The sequence below is a fragment of the Equus caballus genome, chromosome 11 (genome assembly GCF_041296265.1).
Source record: "Equus caballus isolate H_3958 breed thoroughbred chromosome 11, TB-T2T, whole genome shotgun sequence".
NCBI classification, from domain to species: Eukaryota; Metazoa; Chordata; class Mammalia; order Perissodactyla; family Equidae; genus Equus; species Equus caballus.
This window is the reverse complement of record NC_091694.1, coordinates 34,186,611-34,199,340: the sequence shown is the minus strand read 5'-3', so window position 1 is coordinate 34,199,340 and position 12,730 is coordinate 34,186,611. Positions and strand designations below refer to the sequence as shown.

General features: G+C 35.9%; 1 long non-coding RNA gene across 2 annotated transcripts in view; it reads right to left on the bottom strand.

Moving 5' to 3' along the window:
* Window positions 1–12,730, bottom strand: part of LOC111775682 (uncharacterized) — a 154,744-nt gene that overhangs the window by 58,088 nt on the left and 83,926 nt on the right. For both annotated transcript variants that reach the window (XR_011423293.1, XR_011423294.1), the window contains exon 2: window positions 10,531–10,620. This is a non-coding gene — a long non-coding RNA (uncharacterized lncRNA). The remainder of the gene's footprint in view (window positions 1–10,530; window positions 10,621–12,730) is intronic.

The window sequence follows — 12,730 nt, the reverse complement described above, 5'->3', positions numbered from 1 at the left end:
CTCAATATTTTTAAGGTATGCCTGTTTTTGGCAAAATTGTCCTTCAAAGTTGCTGAAGAAATTAAGATATTCCCAAATAAACAAAAACTGAGAGAGTTTGTGACACTAGACCTACCTGCAAGAAATACTAAAAGGAGTCCTGTGGGTTGAAATGAAAGGACACTACACAGTAACTTGAAGCTGTATGAAGGAAAAAAAAATGTAAGGGTAAATACATAGGCGATTATAAAGCTAGTATTATTGAAACAATGGTGTGTAACTCTACTTTTTGTTTTCTATACAAGTTAAGAGAATAACACATTAACATACTATTACTTTATATTTCTGGACACAATATATAAAGTTGTAATTTCATGACATCATCAACTGAAAGAAGTAGGGATGGAGCTGTTAAGGGAGTAGAATTTTTGTATGTTATTGAAGTTAAGCTGGTATAAATTCAAACTCCAGTGTTATAACTAAAGTTATAGGATGTTAAATGTAATCCCCATGGTCACCACAAAGAAAAAAGCTAAAGAATATACACAAAAGGAAATGGTAAAGAAATTTAAATGCTTCGCTACAAAAAAAAAATCAAACTAAACACAAAAGAAGATAGTAATGCAAGAAATGAGGATCCAAAAAGCTATAAGGCATATAGATAACAAATAGAAAGATGACAGAACTAAGTCCCTCCTCATCATTAATTACTTTAAATATAAATAGATTAAATTCTCTAATCAAAAGACAGATTGACAGAATGGATAAAAACACATGATCCAACTATATATTGTCTATAAGACTCACCTTAGGTCCAAAGACATAAATAGGTTGGAATGAAAGGATGGAAAAGGATATTCCATGCAACAGTATAATGGCTATATTAATATCAGACAAAATAGACTTTAAACCAAAAAAAAAGGCTACAAGAGACAAAGAAGGACATTATATATTAATACAAGGGTCAAAATAGCAAGAAGATAGAACAGTTATAAGCATTCATGCACCTACTAACAGACATCAAAATACAGGAAGAAAAATTTATAGAATTAAGGGAGAAATAGACAGTTCTACAACATGAGTTGGAGGCTTCAGTATACAATTCTCAATAACAGATGGAACAACTGGATATCCACACACAAAAAAATGAAGTTGAACCCTTCCCTAAAACTATATACCAAAAGTAACTCAAAATGAATCCATGACCTAAATGTAAGACCTAAAACTACAAAACGCTTAGAAGAAAACATAGGGCAAAATCTTCACAACATTTGATTTAGCAATGGTTTCTTGGATAAGACACTAAAGGCACAGACAACAAAGAAAAATAGACAAATTAGACTTTATGAAAATTAAAAATTTTGTGCATCAAAAGACCCTATCAAGAAAGTAAAAAGGCAGGCCAGCCCCAGTGGCCTAGTGGTTAAGTTTGGTGTGCTCCGCTTTGGCAGCCTGGGTTCAGTTCCCTGGTGCAGACCTACACCACTCATCTGTCAGTGGCCGTACTGTTACAGCAGCTCTCATACAAAAAGAGGAAGATTGGCAACACATGTTAGCTTGGGAAAATCTTTCTCACCAAAAACGAAAAAAAGGAAGAAAGAAAGTAAAAAGGCAACACGAAGAATGGGAGAAAATATTTGTAAATCATATCTGATAAAGGATTAATATCCAGAATATATAGAGAATTCCTAAAACTCAACAATTGGGCAAAGGACTTGAGTAGACATTTCTCCAAAGAAGATATACAAATAGCCAATAAGCACGTGAAAAGATTCTCAACATTACCAATTATTAAGGAAATACATATCAAAACTACAGTGAGATACCACTTCACATCTATTAGGATGGCTACTAATAAAGAAACAAAAAATAAGTGTTAGCAAGGATATGGAGAAATTGGAATCCTTGTGCACTCTTGGTGGGAACATAAAATGGTACAGCTGCTATGGAAAATGATATGGAGTTCTTTAAAAAATTAAAAATAGAATTACCATATGATCTAGTAATTCTTCTTTTGGGTATATAACCCAAAGAGTTGAAAGCAGAGTGTCAAAGAAGTATCTGTGTCCCCATGTTCATAGCAGCATTATTCACAATAGCTAATACATAAAAGCAACCCAAGTGTCCATCAATGGATAAATGGATAAGCAAAATATGCTATACACACACATATTTTAATATACCCTACAATATTGGTATATTACTCAACCTTAAAAAGGAAGGAAATTCTGATATATGCTACAACATGGATGAACGTTAAGGATATGCTAAGTAAACTATGCCAGTTACAAAAAGACAAATACTGTATGAGTCCCCTTATATGAGGTACATAGAGTAGTTGAATCATAGAGACAGAAAATAGAATGGTGGTTGCCAGGGGCTGAGGGGAGGAGGGAGTTATTGTTTAAGGGGTTTCGAGTTATAATTTTGCAAGAAAAGAGTTCTGGAGATAGATGGTGATGATTGCGTGACAATATTAACGTATTTAATGCTTCTGCACTACACACTTAAAAATAGCTAAGACAGTAAATTTTGTTATATGTATTTTACCATGGTAAAAAAAATTGGAAAAAAATAGTAGAAATCAATGTTTCCTGTCCATGACAGGTAACATAAATACTATCCGGGTGGTCGAAAATTGCACCAATACTTTGGATTTATGTAATTGATGAAGGATTAATACCTTGTACACAAGGGTACTTAACAAGTATTTGTTAATGAATGTTTCATTTCTCATGGGGATGTTCCCCAGGAAGGAAGAGTAGAGAGATTTCACGATAATCTGCATGTCACACTTCTCCACTTAATTAAAGATACTTGGGAAAACATCTATATGGATTTTTGAAAGCAATATATAAGTTGTATCTTTTCTCAAGTTAACTTTTGCTTTCTTTTTTTTGAGCATTTTGGATTACAACTGCATGGTAGAAATTTAAAGTTGAGAGATACTGGTTTTGGGGGCCAGCCCCGCGGCTGAGTGGTTAAGTTCACGTGCTCTATTTCGGCAGCCCAGGGTTTCGCTGGTTCGGATCCTGGGCGCAGACATGGCACCGCTCACAAGGCCATGTTGAGGCAGCGTCCCACATGCCGCAATTAGAAGGACCCACAACTAAAATATACAACTATGTACTGGGGGGATTTGGGGAGAAAAAGCAGGAAAAAAAAAAGAAGATTGGCAACAGTTGTTCACTCAGGTGACAATCTTTAAAAAAAAAAAAGAAATACTGGTTTTCATATTTTATATAGCCATTTTCCGTTTTCCTTAAAATGAAGATCCCTTGTCCTTTGAAATAAACTGTCCACAACAAGTAATATGCTCATTATTGATTCTACAAATTACTGGCAAATATAACATAGTAATTGTCCAGTTAGTCTTTGTAGTAGATACATCAATATAATAAATGCCAGGATTTTTAAAAAAGTAGCCTATCTACATAATTTCTTTTTCACATAAGTTGTATAGATTTTTTAATGAAGTTTTTTTTCCAGTTTAAAACTCTGCTTTGAAAAATATACAGGCATGTATGGAATAAAGCCAGATTTTTAATTTATTCTATGTTATGTGCCATAAGCAATACTAATAGAGAAATTCTTGACACAGTTCCTTCTCAAAGCATTTGAAAGTTCATACAAATTTATGCATGGAAAAACATATGAAAGGGCACCTATCAAAATGCTAGTAGTAATTTTCTCTGGGTGATAGTGAAATTACAGGCAATTTTTATCTTCTTTTTTCCCGGTCCATATTTTCTGATTTTTCTCAAGTAAACATATTAAAATGTAGAGTTAACTCAGAAAAAAGAATGCTATTACATGAGAAATGATCTTTAGGATATTAAACTTGACATTTGGAAGTCTGAGTTTTCCCTTAGTATATTTTATCACCAGTAATAGATTGGAACTACAGCTCACCTTGCCATCTGTTAAATGGGAATGAAGGAAATATCTTCTTCACACAGTTATTGTCAGAGCTGTAGAGAGCATATTTAAAGCACTTCGCATAGAGCCTGGCACATTGTATGTGCTTAATAAACTGTATTATTTGTTGTTATTATTAGTATATACTAAGATTATAAAAATCAACTCCCTAGGCACCCTTTAAGCCTATTTAACCATGTTCTCAAATCGACAGGTGGTAAACACTTGGATCCTTAAGAAAAACAGAGAATTGAGCTGCTTTTTTCTTTTGTTTTTAAAGTTTCAATTAACAAAATATTTCAAACGTTCAGAAAATAACATAAGAAACCTACTCTCTTTCTTACCTTTCTTAAAATACTACAGATATAAATAAAGCCATAACCTCTCCTTTGCCCTATCTTCTCTCCCCTCAGATAATCACTACCCTAAAGCTGACTTGTGTTACTTCCATGAACAATTTTGTACTATTTCTACTTATATCCATACTTGCATCCATTGTTTATGTTCATAAGTAATATATATAATTGTTTATGTGTGGGGAAATATGAAGCCTAATCAGTAATTCCTTCCACTTGGGGTGCTTTTCTTCCCCATTTGCCTATCTTAAATAATAATACTACATTTGTATTTAATAAAACTTTGCTTTATCAATATGAAATGACTCCAATTAAAAACCTTGCATTCCATATTAATGCATGTTTAGCTTTAAAACAAATAAAATTATGCAAAGATAAGTCAAACCTCCCTGAAGGCTCCATGTAGAATAGTTTGTAATCCTTATTCTAATTATGATTTTTAAAACATGGAACTTAGAAAAGTAATTAGATCTTAATAAGTTTGTTCATTTATTAAATTGAGTTTTACTCTAAAATATTTATGTCCTTATGTAAACGGAACAGATTTAATGAATCAAGTTAACAAGGGGATGGAATTACACACAGAAATAAGATCTTTTTCCAAACCTTATTCAAATTTAAAGTGCCAAATTATTGTTGGAAAAGAATTACTAATTTTCCAAATTATTAAATCCTATCCCTTCGAATATTGTTTTTCAACCTGAAAATATAATTTGTGGAGAGCTGGTACTGCACACTATTAAATGTTACCAACGTATATACGGATAGAGTTATTACTAACAAATTGACGTCATCTTGAATGGTGAACCTACGCCATCTCCTGCTGGTTACCCCTTCTCTTCCTAAATAATCACAAAACACCCACTTTAAAAGCCATTCTAGGATTTTGTCTGTACTGGCTGCCAAACTCTCTTCTATGATTGACAGAATTGGGTATCTAATTCATTTCAAAAACCAGCAAGTCTTCACTCTTACAGCACTTCTGTTGTCCACATTTCAGTGAAAACGATGGCAACAGCTGAATTATCTCATCTGTAGGATCCGTCATTCTTCACTATATCCCTCTGGGCCAAGAGCTTTAAATTCAATGTTGTCATACAGTATTCTCTAAGCATCATTACCCCTATCAAGAGCTTTGCTTGTCTCTTAACCATCTTGTCACTTTTTCTAGTCAGAATATCATTCTTCTCGATAGCAGCAAATTAAGATTTGAGTAGATACCCTATCCTTTGCTTTTGCTTTTCCCTTAACATTATGCCATCCATATCAGAGAGTCTCGTCACTGCCATTGGTATTAAAAGCAATGAAAAGAATAAAAGAGCTGGGGCTACCTCCTTCAAGTTCTTATTTCTCCCCCTGAGAAGCAGTTAACATTCAGTTTCCTTCTTTTCTCCACACTTCTCTCCTCATTCATCCTTGATAGGGAAATAAAGTCCCTGAGGATTAGTGTAAGAGTTAAATAAGGTAACATATGTAAAAACCTTGGAACACTGCTTAGCACATACATAGTGCTCAACAAATTTTAGATACTATTAATATTTACCCAAAATAATCTACAATTTAAAGATAGACAAATAAGTCTTTCAACAAATGATAATAGAACAACTGAATATCAACATGCAAAAGAATGAATTTGGACCCCTTCCTCACACCTCACACAAAAATCAACTCAAATGGATTACAGACCTAAAGGCAAGTGCTAAAACTATAAAACTCTTAGATTAAAATATACGAATAAATCTTTGTGATTTTGAGTCAGGCAAAGCTTGCTTAGATATGACACCAAAAGCACGGCTGGCAAAAGAAAAAAATAGGTAAGTTAGACTTCACCAAAATTAAAAACATTTATGCTTCAAAGGATACCATCAAGAAAGAGAAAAGACAACCTACAGAATGGGAGAAAATATTTGCAAATCATATATCTGATAATGGACTGGTATCCAAAGTATATTTAAAAAACTCTTCCAACACAATAATAAAAAGATCAATAACTCAATTAAACATGGACAAAGGATCTGAATAGGCATTTCTCCAAAGATACACAAATGGCTGAGAGCAAATAAAAAGATGCTCAACATTAGGTAATGCTCAGCATTACGTTGGCATACTCATAATGTAAGGATTCTCAGCATTGGTCATTAGGGAAATACAAATCAAAACCACAAAGAGATACCACTTCACACCCATGGGGATGTGAATCAAAAAGACAGATAACGATGCAGACGAGGATGTGGAGCAATTGAAACCCCTAGACACTACTGGTGGGAACGTAAAATGGTGTATCCACTTTGAAACAGTCTGGCAGTTCCTCAAATGGTTAAACATAGAGTTACCATATGACCCAGCAATTCTACCCAAGAGAAATGAAAATACACGTCCACAAAAAAACTTGTACATGTATGTTTATAACAACATTATTCATAGTAGCCAAAAAGTGGAAACAACTCAAATGTCCATCAATTGATGAATGGGTGAATAAAATGTGTATATCCACATAATGGAAAATTGTTCAGCAATAAAAAGAATGGAGAACGGACACATGCTACAGCATGGATGAACCTTGAACATTATACTAAGTTAAAAAAGCCAGCCACAAAAGATCACATGGTTCCATTTTTATGAAATGTCCAGAGTGGTAAATCTATAGAGACACAAAGTACATTAGCGGTTGCAAGGGGTTCTGGGAGCTTGGGGTAAATAGGGAGTGATTACTGGGTTAAATGGGTATGAGGTTTCTTTTGGGGTGATGAAAATCCCCTAAAATTGACTGTAATGATGGTTGCACAAATCTGTGAATATACTTAAAAACCATTAAACTGTACCCTTTAAGTGGGTGAATTGTATGGTATGTGAATTATATCTCAATAAAGTTGTAGATAGATAGATAGAGTGAATTGCATTCAATAAAGTTGAAGATAGATAAATAGATAGATAGACAGATAGATAGATCAATTGATTGATTCAGGAATTTAGGAAATCTCCAAATGTTTGGGAAAGTTAGGTCTCAGCCCTCTGCTCACAACCTAAGGGATAAAATGAGTGATAATGGTCTGTGAATGTGAGCAGGGAAAACCTCACTTCTGGTCACCAAATGCGTGTGTTTCCCCCACAAAGCAATTCTCTGCAACATCAGCCAGGTATCCTAAAATTCAGTTCAATTCTGACTTAGCATCAGATCTCACAAGTCAAGGGCTCAGTCCCACAAGACTGCGCCCCTACTTCAGAGGCCAATCACAAGTTCCAGGTTATCACCTGTACTCCTGACAGACCGGCTATAAGTCAGGGTTCCCATGACCCCCCTTTTGAGTTCAATAATTGACTACAATGGCTCACAGAATGCAGGGAAACACTTACTTATATTTACTTGTTTATTACACAATAAAAGATATTATAAAGGATACAAAAGAAGAGCTAGATGGAGAGATACATAGAGAGAGGACTGGGAAGGTCCTGAACGCAGGAGCTTCTGTCCCTGTGGAGTTGGGGTGTGTAACACTTCCGGTACGTGGATGTGTTTACCAATCTGGAAGCTCTCCAAATCCCATACTACTGGCATTTTTTATGGAGGCTTCATCACGTAAGCGTGATCAATTAATAACTATTTCCAGCCCCTCTCTCTCCTCTGGAGAATGGGAATTGGGGCTGAAAATTCCAAGCTTCTAATCATGGCTTCTTCTTTCTGGTGGCCAGCCTCCATCCAGGAGCCCACTCAGAGCTGTCTCATTAGAACAAACAAGATTCCTATCACCCAGGAAATTCCAAGGGATTTAGGAGCCCTGTGTCAGGAACCAGGGTCAAAGACCAAATATTAGAACAAAAGACACTCCTAGCGCTCTTTTCACTTAGAAAATTACAAGGGCTTTAGGAGCTCTGAGCCTGGAACTGGGGTCAAAGTCTAAAAGTGAGAACAAAAGATTCTCCTAGCACCCCTATTTACAAGGATTTTAGGAGCCCTGTGTCAGGAAGGGGGAGGGTAGAGACCAATACACATATTTCTTATTATTTCACAGCATGATACCCAACCCTGTCTCTTCCCTAACCAAGAAATCTCTGCTTTCTAATAGAAAAGTCTGATCATGAGTTTGTCTTTTCTAGAAAATGCAGAAGTAATTTCTGTTTCATCTCCTGCTTTTCTTTCTATCTATCTATCTATCTATCTATCTATCTATCTATCTATCTATCATCTATCTATCCATCTGTGTATACAGTTGACCCCTTCATTTTATGGTTTATTTAAAAATCCAGGGCTCCAAGAGGAAATGCACCCAGATGATGAATTTGTTAAGCCCACATTCTCAAATCTATAATATTTGGCAGGCAGGATCTACCCAAATATAAGGCAAAGTCTTGACTCAACTTAAACCACACTGAAGATGATTGAGAAACAATGTATTGTATTCAAAAAGAAGTTGAAACTATAATGTTTGAACTCAACTTTTTTTTCTTTTTAATGTAAACTCTGAGCTCCAGAGGGCAGAGTCCATGTCTTACTCATCTTTGCCTTACACTACCTCTGACGCATAGCAGATGTTCCATGAACCTTTGAATGAAGGAAAGAATGATTAAATAAACAAAATGACTTGTAGTGGGGTTATGTTCTTGGCCCTAATTCAGATATATCCAATTTTTCTAGTCTGGTAAAATCTTTTTGAATGCTGCTGCCGCCACCCAACATCTATATTTCTGTTATACTACATATAATTCTAATATGTATTTTTTTCATATTGTAATACTTCTGAAATCCTGATGCATCTCTTACGGTTAATTTATTTGGATAACGTGGTGTTATTTTTCCTGAAAAACTATTATGAAATCCATAGTGCATCTTACAATCATTGACACCTCAGAGTTAAGGAAACCAACTTGCCAAAAATAACTTGCTTTCAAAGCTTTGTGTCATCAGACAATTTGAGAAGTGTACATGTAAGTCATTTAAAATTGTTAAACAAGTAAAGGACAAGACAGAACAATCTAACAGGGATAAATTTAAGATCCGGAATTTGGGTCTAAAATTCAGCTGCATAGGCTCAAGATGAGGCATATGTGGCTCAAACGCAGTACAAAAGCAACAGATTTACAGTTTTCAATTAACTGCAAACTTGATAAGAATCAATCATATAATATTACTAGGCAAAAAGCAATCACTGTGAATAGAGTTTCCAGCTCAAGTTCGGAGCCTATCTTCTCCACTTCTTTCTGCCCTCTGGTAAAGTACTGGGCTACTTCTGCCCATACACTTGCAAAGTGAAGCTGTGCACACAAGCAAGCAATCAGAATGAAAAACAGAATGAAACGCTTACACAAAAAATAGTTGAAGGAATTTGAGTTGGTTGTCCATCCAATGACTGAAAGGGTAGCATGTCACCAAATAGCTGAATATTGTCTTGTGGAAGAACATTTTGGGATTGAATTAGAACGGATGTATGGCAGTTATTGGAGATATTAACTCAGTATAAGTTAAATCATACTGCTTTTCAAAAATGGATTGAGCTGCCTCTCAGACTAGCTCCCCATCTCTGAAGGTGCTTCTGCAAAAATTAGATGACATCTTGTAGAGAATTGTGGTAGCCATTCTCCAAGGTGGCCCCCATGATCTATACCTCCTGCTATTCATGATTTTGTGTCATCCCCTCCTTGACTGTGGGCTGGACTTAATGACTTATAATGAATAGAATAAGGCAGTACGCTGGTGTATGACTTCGAGACAAGGTCATAAAAAGCAATATGGAATCCTTCTCTTTTTCTTGTATCACTTGCTCTAGGAAGCCAGCCGTCATGCATTGAGCAGCCCTATGAAGAAGCCCACATGATGAAGAACTGAAAGTTTCTTACCAATAGCCACGTGAGTGAGCTTGAAGTGAATCATCTAGACTCAGTCAAACCTTAAATTGATTGCATCCCTAGCCGACAGTTTGATTGCAACCTCATGAGAGATCTTGAGTTGGAATAGCCCAGCTAAGCTGCTCCAGGATTCCTGACCCTCTGAAACTGTGTGAGATAATAATTATGTTTTAAGTTGCTAAATTTTGGGGTAATTTGTTATGCAGCAATAGACAAGAAATACAGAGATGTTGTAGTTGGTTCAGGTATCTTGTTGGACTATTTTGTCTTTTATGGTCCCTTTGGCTTTCAGAGTCTATGATTAGGTATGAGAAAACATGTTTGCCTAGAAGATTATTCCTCTATGGGGAGTTAATGTTAAGCAGATGACAACAAATTGCCATTGATGTACATTATTTTTGGCCTGGAGAAATAGCTTTGTTCTGTACACCCTTACCTTAGTTGTGGTAATGAAGTCATACCTCTATAGAGTTGGCATCAGCTGGAAGGTATGATGGGAAAGGCTCCGGTCTCAGAATCTGAGATTCTAGAAGTCAGAAGGAGCACTGATTAGGAAACTCGGACACAAAAACCATTCAGAGAATCTTGGGGGTCCACTTCAGTTTCCTGCTTACTTCTTCTATGCTCCTTCTTGTTCTGGACCCATTTTTGGTCACCTGGTCCTGAGGATTTTTTTCCCTAGACATTATTTCATTTAATACTTTCAACAATCTCTTGAGGTCGGTTTTATTATTAACATCCTTTTAAAGAGAAGGAACTAATCCTGACTTTTTCTTTGTTTATCCATCCCAACTCTCCACTCATTTCTGGCTACCAAGTCTCTGTCTTAGAATCCTTCTTACAGGTAGACCCATTGTCCATCTCAACTCTCTCCCATTCCTTAACTCTCAGTTCCACCCTTGTACCTCCATCTATCTGGGCCTGATTGACTTATCTAGGTTTGCTTAGATGTAGGCTTTGCTCCACCTAACACCTGTGCTGTCCACTTCTGATTTACCAGATCTTGGGGTCATTATTCATTTCTGACCGTGTTCTAGGCCTAGGAAACTTCCCATTCAGCCAATGTTCCAGTCTGTCCTCTCCCTCCTTGCTGTCCTGGTCAGTTAGTCCTAGCACATGGACTCTGACAGACACAAAGGTGTTAGTAAATTTAGGAGTCTTTTTTGGCAGCTTTCAGAGCTATGTCATATTTTGAATACTCTCAGGTGGGGTATCCATCAAGGTTCATTCTATCCTGAAACCTAGATTTTTGTGATTTCCACTCTACACTTTGTTGTATACAATGGATCTTTCTTTTTATTATTATTATTATTTTTTTATTGAGTTAATGATAGGTTACAATCTTGTGAAATTTCAGTAGTACATTATTGTTTGTCAGTTGTGTTGTAGGTGCACCACTTCTCCCTTTGTGCCCACCCCCGACACCCCCATTCCCCTGGTAACCACTAATCTGTTTTCTTGTCTACATTTTTAAATTCCTCATATGAGTGGAGTCATACAGAGATTGTCCTTCTCTAACTGGCTTACAATGGATCTTTCTTTTACTTAACTTCTTAAATGATTACCCAAGTTTTCCTCTTTGACAGGGAAACATTGAAATAATCTTTGGAGATTCATTTTAACCATTCATTTATAAAATTTTAAAGAAGGTTTTTAGATATGGCACTAGCGATTGCCCCTAAGGCTCTCAATACAAGTTAAATAAAACAGTGATTTTTCTTAGAATACAGAGCTGGGCCAGAATAGAGCCTGAAAAAAATAGTTACTGTTATAAACATGTTAATTAAGATACGCTTGAAAGTAACTAACTCATGAATCTGTCTACCTTGGCAACATGTATAAGATTCATGATTCCATGCCCAACATTTTTCTTTTGCACTCCAATATGGAGGCAAATCAGGCAAACACATACCTGTTTTCCTAAAGACTCTTGAACAAAACTTTGTACAAACCAGTGCCAACAGCTGCATTAAAAGTAGATGAGAAAGAGTTATTTTGGATGAGTTTAGCACCTATAAAATACTCAAGTAAATTGTGACTATTACTTCCAGTTAAATAGATGATCAAAGACATCCTCTCCTTTTGATCCTAGTTGTTCAGATTCTATTGCTTTCCTCATCCGTAGAATTCACTGGTCTATAGATAAAATCTGCAGAAACTTCAGCAATCAACAGGCAACTCCACAGCCTTTTAACTATATTGCTCTACTCTATTTCAGCATCTTATATTTTCCTACCACTTTATACCATGACATTCCTATGTTGAAATCATTATGTAAAATGAAATGTGGTGAAGGGAAGCAGTTGTCAGCCTTAGAAAGATCCGAGCGTTTACACACCTGGATCTTTCCAGGGGGCAGTTCAAAGGCAAAGCAATCTAGTCACAGAGGGAGGAGAGTTAAACTGAAATTATGACTATTTGGTGTCTATATTACTTTGAAGACCAAAGTGTGTTTGATCCTTGATCTGATACCTGCTTCCTGGTAACACTGAATGGGGCACATTGACGTATCTCAGCATCCACTTTCGCATTTAATTCTTGCTCATACCACTTTCCCAAACAATCATGAGGAGTGTAAAGAAGGAAAAAATTGTATTTAATAAACACAAGAGACAGTATAGGAAGTAAATACTTAC